The sequence below is a fragment of the Theropithecus gelada genome, chromosome 2 (assembly GCF_003255815.1).
Source record: "Theropithecus gelada isolate Dixy chromosome 2, Tgel_1.0, whole genome shotgun sequence".
NCBI classification, from domain to species: Eukaryota; Metazoa; Chordata; class Mammalia; order Primates; family Cercopithecidae; genus Theropithecus; species Theropithecus gelada.
In genome coordinates, this window is record NC_037669.1 from 29,401,216 (window position 1) to 29,410,779 (window position 9,564).

Sequence of the window (9,564 nt, forward strand, 5' to 3'; positions counted from 1 at the left end):
ATACAAATGGGATTTCGCCATGTTGGCCAGGCTGGCCTCGAACTCCTGGCCTCAAGTGATGTGCCTGCCTCGGCCTCCCAAAATGCTGGGATTACAGGCATGAGTCACTGTGTGCGGCTCGGGTTCATCTTTAGAATATGATTTTAGTTATAATCTGTTCACTACCCTAAATTCCCAAGCAGTAATAGTTAATATTAAGTCAACAAGTATGTGAGACAATAGAGCAGAGTGATAAAAAGTTTATACTCAGGGTCCATATGCCAGTTCAAATCTCAGCTCTGCCACTTGGCAGCTGAGTGACTTTTGGACAGATCACTTATCCTCTCACCCGTTTCCTTACTTGTAAAATGGAATTAATAATCATATATCTTTCAGCGGGTGGTTACAAAGGTTCAATGACATAAAGTCTTCTAGTAATCCTAATCTTAAATCTAAATCTAAATTTAAATCAATATAAATCTTTTTTTTTTTTTTTTGAGACTCAGCCTGTCGCCCAGGCTGGAGTGCAGTGGCACGATCTCTGCTGACTGCAAGCTCCGCCTCCCAGGTTCAGGCCATTCTCCTGCCTCAGCCTCCTGAGTAGCTGGGACTACAGGCGCCCGCCACCACACCCGGCTAAGTTTTTGTATTTTTAGTAGAGACGGGGTTTCACTGTGTTAGCCAGGATGGTCTCGATCTCCTGACCTCGTGATCCGCCCGCCTTGGGCTCCCAAAGTGCTGGGATTACAGGCGTGAGCCACTGCATCCGGCCTAAATCAATATAAATCTTAATCTTAATTTTTAAAAAGATGAGTTAACTGAGGTTTAGAGAAGTTAAACAGCTTCCCCACAGCTATCCAGCTAGTAAACACTTAGGGTTTGGTTCATCTTTACTACATAATCTGTCCACTGTACTGGTAGGAAATACCTAGACAATAAAATAAGTTGTCTCTACCAGTGCTTTTTTTTTGGATGGAGTTTCACTCTTGTTACCAAGGCTGGAGTGCAATGGCGCAATCTCGGCTCACTGCAATCTCTACCTCCATGGATTCAAGCGATTCTCCTGCCTCAGCCTCACCAGTAGCTGGGACTACAGGCGCCCACCAGCACGCCTGACTAATTTTTTGTATTTAATAGAGACTGGGTTTCTCCATGTTAGTCAGGCTGGTCTCGAACTCCTGACCTCAGGTGATCAATTCGCCTCGGCCGGCCGCCAAAAGTACTGGGATTACAGGCATGCACCAACGCCCCGGGGCCTAAAGGCCTCTTTTTAACATAAAAAAGGAAAGCTGGAACTAAGGACCATAGCTAGTGGAAGTAAAGTGGTGTTCTTGAGGAAATGACTGTGGGGAGCCAATCTGAGGAGAGAGGAAGTTAATGCAGAAGTAACTAGAATGCCTAAAGGTTGGTGTTCACACAAGTTAAAAAAAGAGGCAATTGTCAAGAAAGAGGAGGGTAGTGAACGTTCCTCCACTCTGGACTCAACCCACGTCTACTTCCAGAGCTTGTTCTTAGATGCACTGTCAGCTGGGCACAGTGGCTCAGGCCTGTAATCCCCGCACTTTGGGAGGCCCAGGCGGGCGGATCACGTGAGGTCAGGAATTCGAGACCAGCCTGGTTAACATGGTGAAACCCGGTTTCTACTAAAAACACAAAAAATTAGCCAGGCGTGGTGGCACGCCTGTAATCCCAGGTACTCTGGAGGCTGAGGCAGGAGAATCGCTTGAACCCGGGAGGTGGAGGTTGCAGTGAGCCGAGATCTCGCCATTGCACTCCAGCCTGGGCAACAGGAGCGAAACTCCATCTCGAAAATAAATAGATAGATAGATAGATAGATAGATAGATAGATAGATAGATAGATGCACTGTCTTGGAAAACCTAAAGACCATATTCCCGTTAGAAAATAAAAATTATTTCCAGACTCTCCTTGCCAAGTTATGACGCGGACATTACATGAGGAAACAAAGCAGGATGGGTGGCCTTGTTTCTAAGCCCCATTTCCAATCTTCATTTCCAAGGATTTATTGCCATCATTTTTCTTGCAAATGACCAAATTATTTGATTATGCTGTCTAAGAATGGCAGAGCTATAAACCTTAATTATTCAACAATTTACCCGTTTAAAGTTGTTACTGGGACAATATTTTGACAATTTTCAGGAGCTATTCTGGTATCTCTACTATTTCCATATTTTTTTTTTTTTCTTTTTCTTTTTGAGATGGAGTCTTACTCTGTCGCCCTGGCTGGAGTGCAGTGGCGCGATCTCAGCTCACTGCAAGCTCCGCCTCCCAGGTTCAGGCGATTCTCCTGCTTCAGCCTCCTTAGTAGCTGGGGCTACAGGCACATGCCACCACACAGGGCTAATTTTTGTATTTTTAATGGAGACGGGGTTTCACCATGTTGGTCAGGCTGGTCCCAAACTCCTGGCCTCAAGTGATCCGCCCGCCTCGAACTCCCAAAGTGCTGGGATTACAGTCGTGTGCCACCATGCCCAACGGGGTTTTGCCATATTGGCCAGGCTGGTCTCCAACTCCTGACCTCAAGTGATCTGGCCGCTTCGGCCTCCGAAAGTGTTGGGATTACAGGCGTGAGCTACCGCGCCCAGCCTCTATTCCCATATTCCTCTCCCTTTTCATCATAATCCTGAAGGAAGAAGTTTAGAAAGAAAAAAAAAAAAAATGGAAGTAAGGTTTTGGGGGCGCGGGCTGCAGCTTTCGCTGGGCACGTGGTGTGAGCAGCCTGAACCCCGTGCTTACTTACGCAGGTCTTTCTTCCCGCCTGTGCTTGGCGCTGCTCAGAAATGCGCTCTCCTCTTGCACCGCCTGCTGCGCTCTCCTCTTGCACCGCCTGCTGGGCTCACCACTAGGCGCCTCGGCTCCGAGGAGCGGAAATGCTGTGTGTTTCTAGGGAGGGGAAAATGGAACCCTCCACGGAAAGGCAACATCAGTCATTTAACATTTTGGCAACGAAAACTGTAAGTCATGAGGCATTAGATGGAGGTATATACAGTGCAATTACAACAGAAAAAGTGGATGGAACATGTTGTTATGTTGCTACTTACAGAGATACCTTTGGGCTTGATTAGATAGAAAACCTAACAAACAACCTGTTAAAAGATTTTAAAATTTTCTGGCCGGGCGCGGTGGCTCACGCCTGTAATCCCAGCACTTTGGGAGGCCGAGGCGGGCGGATCACAAGGTCAGGAGATCGAGACCACGGTGAAACCTCGTCTCTACTAAAAATACAAAAAAATTAGCCGGGCGCGGTTGTGGGCGCCTGTAGTCCCAGCTACTCGGGAGGCTGAGGCAGGAGAATGGCGGGAACCCGGGAGGCGGAGCTTGCAGTGAGCTGAGATCCGGCCACTGCACTCCAGCCTGGGCGACAGAGCGAGACTTCGTCTCACCAAAAAAAAAAAAAAAAAAAAAAAAGATTTTAAAATTTTCTACATTCAAAAGAAAACTTCAAAGAATTTTCTTGGAATGTTGAGGAGTACTTCAAAGCTACTCCAGAGTGCTGGATAGCAGCAAAGGAAACAGAAAAATTAAATAGGAATCTGGTCCATGATGAAACATGGACACATTCCTGGTTGGGCACCAGAAGAGAAAAATTACAAATAGCATTACTGGCATTCCTCTGTGGTTAATTATGAATTTGCAATTGCTCTGGTACTAAAGCATCATCCTGAGGATCCTAGGCTTTTGGAAATTAGTGTAGTGCCACTATCAGGTCTCTTGGAACAAATATTGCAGCTTATAGGAACAAATATCAATGGAAACCCATATGGGTTAGGAAGGAAGAAGCATCCACAATATGTTAGACCACATGGACCATTTCAAATAAGAAACCTGCCTACATTGGGCCGGGTGTGGTGGCTCATGCTTGTAATCCCAGCACTTTGGAAGGCTGAGGTCAGAGGATCACTTGAGGTCAGGAGTTCGAGACCAGCCTGGCCAACATGGCGAAACTCCGTCTCCACTAAAAATACAAAAATTAGCTGAGCATGGTAGCAGGCTCTTGTAATACCAGCTACTCAGGAAGCTAAGCCAGGAGAATCGCTTGAACCCAGGAGGCAGAGGCTGCAGAGAGCAGAGTTGCACTACTACACTACAGCCTGGGTGACAGAGCGAGACACCGACTCAAAAAAAAAAAAAAAAGAAACCTGCCTCCATTGAAGCACAATGATCTGTTGTCCTGGTTTGAAAGCCGCAGAGTAGGTAAAGTGGAAGGAATAGTATGGGATTACAGTGATGGCTGTTTAATTAAGGTCCATTACCATCAGCTATCATCTTTGTTTACACTGGCCAATTGCAGATGTTTATATGAATTCAAAACCAGTTCTTATCAATATGAAATTTAACAAATATGACTATGCTTTTAGTACTGTTTAATAATTTTTTTAAATCAGAAATTTAGTAGGCTTAAAGATACAATACTTGTCATATAAAGTGCAATTACAATTAGTTTTATTTATTTATTTTTTGGAGACAGGGTCATCCATGCTGGAGTGTAGTGGTGTACTCACAGTTCACTGCAGCCTCGACTTCCCAGGCTTAAATGATCCTCTCACCTCAGCCTCCTGAGTAGCTGGGATTACAGGGGCGTGCCACCATGCCTGGTTAATGTTTTTAATTTTTAAAATTTTTTGTAGAGACAGTGTCTCAGTGTGTTGCCTAGTGTGGTCTTGAACTCCTGGACTCAAGTGATCCTCCTGCTTTGGCCTTCCAAAGTGATGAGATTACAGGGGTGAGCCACCTCGCCTGGCCAGAATTAGTTTATTATTAAAAAAAAAAAAGAGAAGACAAGCCACGAAACAGAAAAAATAATACATCTGTTAAAAACTGCAAAAGATGACTAGGTGCACTGAATCGTTTGAGCTCAGGAGTTCAAGACAAACCTGAGAAACATGGGGAAACCCCGTCACTACCAAAAATACAAAAATTAGCTGGGCATGTTGGTGTGCCTGTGGTCCCAGATACTTGGGAGGCTGAGGCTGGAGGATGACTTGAGCCCGGGAGGTGGAGGTTATAGTGAGCTGAGATCCACTGCACTCCAGCCTGGGCAACACAGTAAGAACCCATTTCAAAAAAAATTACAAAAGACTGGGAGAAAGCAGAAACAAGAATTGGGAAGACTGTGCTATGTGTAGAACCTTCCTGTTCCACTAATAAGGGAATGTGATCTTTGATCGATTGTGTATAGGGAACATATAATGGAAGCATTAAAGGGGTGCATCTTCCTTACTTTTTGCCTCCACTCTACACTTTTAGGTCAGACATTCCCCGAGAGGGGTATTATCAGGCCTAGAGTAGAGACAGATGAGAGGTGGTTGAAATTACTCTGTTGTATAACATAATTAATATAAGCAGTGACTTTATGGGATCCTTTAAAGCTTTTATTTTCTGGGTAAACATTTGTATTTGGGCCAGTGCTGGAAGTAGTGACTGCTTCCCAGTCTTTCTGCTTTTCTTCTCTTGATCACCAGTGGCAGGTAGGAAGGAAAGGTTGATGTAGACTCTGGACGTGCCCAGGGAGGGTTTGGGTTGTAGCTGGTCCTCTAATTCCACCTAGAGGTAAGAACTGGATGTGGTCAGGGAGAATCCTCTGGCTACTGCTCTCTTGGCTACAGGCTGGCAGGCTCCTGTTTTACTAAGGAACACGAAAAAGTCCAGAAGAAGGCTTATACACACACACACACACATACACACATACGATCATATTTTTTGGTTCATTTAAAAATTTTTTATTGTCATATAATATGCACAATAAAGTGTACCAACCTTAAGTGCTCCATGAACTTTTACATGTGAAAACACCTTTTAATCACAATTCGGTTAAAATTATCTTAATATACGCAGCAGCCCAGAAGGTAATATGAGGTGTGTTTTCAGTAAATACTATCATCCAAAGTAACTAATATTTATTTTTCTACCCAAATATAGATGTACATTGGATTAACTTCTGGTGTGGGCTATTATAAGTTACTTTAAATATTCTTGCATATATATATATATATATACACACACACACATATATATATATATATATATATTTTTTTTGAGATAGAGTCTTGCCCTGTTACCCAGGCTGGAGTGCAGTGGCGTGATCTTGGCTCACTGCAATCTCCGCCTCCCAGGTTCAAGTGATTCTCCTGCCTCAGTCTCCCAAATAGCTGGGGTTATAGGCACGTGCCACCACACTGAGCTATTTTTTTTGTATTTTTAGTAGAGACAGGGTTTCACCATGCTGGCCAGGATGGTATTGATCTCCTGACTTCGTGATCCGCCCACCTTTGCCTCCCAAAGTGCTGGGATTACAGGTGTGAGTCACCCGGCCTGGCCCACAATATACATATTTTTCTCCTACCTGCTTTTTAAATTTTTCCATGTGTCATGAATATCATGTCATGGCATACTCTGAAAACAAAATTCAGATTCCTGTCATCTACAGAAAAACCTCATGAACAAAAACCTTTAAGAGTAAAACTTAGAAATCCATATTTTTTAAAAGGACCCTAGGGAATTTTGCTGTAAAAACTAGATTTGAAGCACAGGCCACGATTAACTCCTGGAGAGCAGAGACTAGATTCACACATATTTTGGATGAACGACTCCTGTGTACTCTTGACTCTGTTAAGTGAATTTTAATGGTTCTGCTTTCTCCTCCATATTGATTTTCTAGACCAGATTTTATGTTTGACCTCTCTGGAGAAATGAGGAGGAAAATCTTGGTCAAAGATAACTTCATTGATACCATTTTAAACACAAAATAACTCAGGGATCAATTGAGTGTCCCTAGAAAATGGGTTGACACCTTTTTCTCTCCTGCTGTCTTTGTCAGATCATTTAGTTATAAGGTATTAATGATTGATCAAAACAGAGATATTAGATTTAGTTTTTCACTGGGAAAACTAAGTGTGTGTCGGGATAGGGACTGTTAAAAAAATAAAACCCTATTATCAGGAAACTTAAAAAGCACATAGCAAAGAGAATTTCAGTGGCCCAGAAGAGCCTGGAAAGAAGTAAAAGCACTAGCAAAGATTTACTTTGCAATTTATAGTAAATATCGGATTTTTTTTTTTTTTTTTTTTTGAGACAGAGTCTTGCTTTGTTGCCCAGGCTGGAGTGCAGTGGCATGATCTTGGCTCATTGCAACCTCTACCTCCCACGCTCAAGTGATCCTCCTGCTTCAGCCTCCTGAGTAGCTGCGATTACAGGTGCTTGCCAACACACCTGGTTATTTTTGTGTTTTTAGTAGAGATGGGGTTTCACCATATTGGTCAGGCTGGTCTGAAAATCCTGACTTCAAGTGATCTGCCCACCTTGGCCTGCCAAAGTGCTGGGATTATAAACGTGAGCTGCTGCCCCGGCCAAATATGGGATTGTTGATGTAACTTTTTTTGAGACCGAGTTTCACTCTTGTTGCCTAGGCTGGAGTGCAATGGTGCGATCTCAGCTCACCGCAACCTCCGCCTCCCTTGTTCAAGCGATTCTCCTGCCTCAGCCTCCCGAGCAGCTGGAAATACAGGCATGTGCCACCACGCCCGGCTAACTTTGTATTTTTAATAGAGATGGGGTTTCACCATGTTGGTCAGACTGGTCTCGAACTCCCGACCTCAGGTGATCCGCCTTTCTGGGCCTCCCAAAGTGCTGGGATTACAGGCATGAGCCACCATGCCCGGCTTGCATTACTTTCTTTGGACTGCCGTAAGAAATTACTACAAGCTCAGCAACTTAAAGCAACAGAAATTTATTCTCTCACAGTTTTGGAGGTTAGAAGTCTGAAGTCAAGATGTTGGCAGGGGTGGCTCCTCCTGGGGGCTTTGAAAAGGATCTGTTCCATGCCTCTCTTCTAGCTTCCGGTGGTTGCAGGCAATTCTTGGAGTTCCTTGGCTTATAGATGCATCACTCCTATCTCTGTCATTATCTTCACGAAGCATTCTCCCCGTGGGTCTGTGTGTCTCTGTGTCTTTACAGGGCCTTCTTAAAAGGACACCAGTCATTGGCTTATGGACTACCCTACTCCAGCATGATGTCATCTTAACTAATTACATCTACAAAAATCCTACTTCCAAAAAAGGTCACATGCTGAGATTCATGATGGACATGAATTTTGGGGAGACACTATTATTGTCATTATTATTTTAGGGATGGGGTCTTACTATGTTGCCCAGTCTGGACTATAGTGGTATGATCATGGTGCACTGCAGCCTTGAACTCCTGGGCTCAAGCCATCCTCCTGTCTAAGCCTCCTGATAGGTGGGACTACAGGCATATGCCACTGTGCCAGACTGGGTGGACACTATTGAACCCAGTACATTACCTAGTTACTGTAGCAGGCAATCCTACTATAGGCTGAACTAGAGAAACTGGAGCTGATGTTTCTGTACATTCTTTTTTTTTTTTTTTTTTTTGAGATGGAGTCTCACTCTGTTGCCCAGGCTGGAGTGCAGTGGCGTGATCTCGGCTCACTGCAACCTCTGCCTCCTGGCTTCAAGTGATTCTCCTGTCTCAGCCTCCCTAGTAGCTGGGATTACAATCATGCACCACCATGCCGAGCTAATTTTTTGTATTTTAGTAGAGACAGGATTTTGCTGTGTTGCCCAGACTGGTCTCGAACTCCGGAGCTCAGGCAATCCATCTGCTTTGGCCTTCCAAAGTGCTAGGATTACGGCGTGAGCCACCATGCCTGGCCTGTTTCTGCACATTCTTAGCAGAAGTTTTAAAAAGGGGGAGAGAATATTGTTAGATCCTTTCCTTATTCTTTTTCCAGAAATGAAGCGTTTGGGCTTCCCTCTGTCTTTGTTACTTTGTTAAGGGAAGAGCAGAAATAGGTGCCTGAGAGACAGCGGCAGCCCTGGCACCGTCTTTCAGGCCTCCACAAGCTCCGTGCTTACAGTTTCTAGTGGCCCTGCTTGGTTTCTCAGCCACCCCTTCCCTAGAATGCTAACCAATACAATTTTCTTGGGGGCACCTTTAATTCTCAGTGTGGCCCTGGTGGCGGAGGAAGATAATATGAATTTTTCTTCTTTCTTAAAGAGTTACAGTTAGTTCCTGTTTTGGCTTTTAATTTTTCTTTTTGGAGTTGTAATCTATATCTTTTGTTTTTTTCTTTCCGTTGGTTCCCCTGGGCAAATGTCAGGGCAAGAGTAGCTCGTTTTGCCAAGGATAGCTTCCAGAAGCTGCTTTTGTTGGCTCCTGTATAAGCCGGTTACACAGGTACTTTAAGTTTTTGTTTTTCTCAGCATCATCATTTCTAGACATCAGCTTGTTATTATGTTCTTACTGGGCTACTGCTGATGGTATTCATACTATTCCACAGATCATCCAAGGACAAACTTCACCAGCCTGTGTAACCTTATAGAGTGTCATATGCCCAACTGCTCCAGCTAAACAATTCTTGGAAAATTTGACATCTGTATGAGAGAGAGAGAGAGAGAGAGTGTGTGTGTGTGTGTCTGTGTAAGAGAGAGAAGCAGAGGGCTTGTCTAAGTTTGGGCTGCTATAACAAAATGTCATAGACTGAGTGGTGTAAACAACAGACATTTATTTCTCACAGTTCTGGACGCTGAGAAGTCCAATATCAAGGT

At 44.1% G+C, this 9,564-nt stretch overlaps 1 pseudogene; it reads left to right on the forward strand.

Annotated features, from left to right (window-relative positions):
• Positions 1-1,373: 1,373 nt before the first annotated feature.
• Positions 1,374-4,366, forward strand: LOC112618443 (annotated as a pseudogene).
• Positions 4,367-9,564: the final 5,198 nt, after the last annotated feature.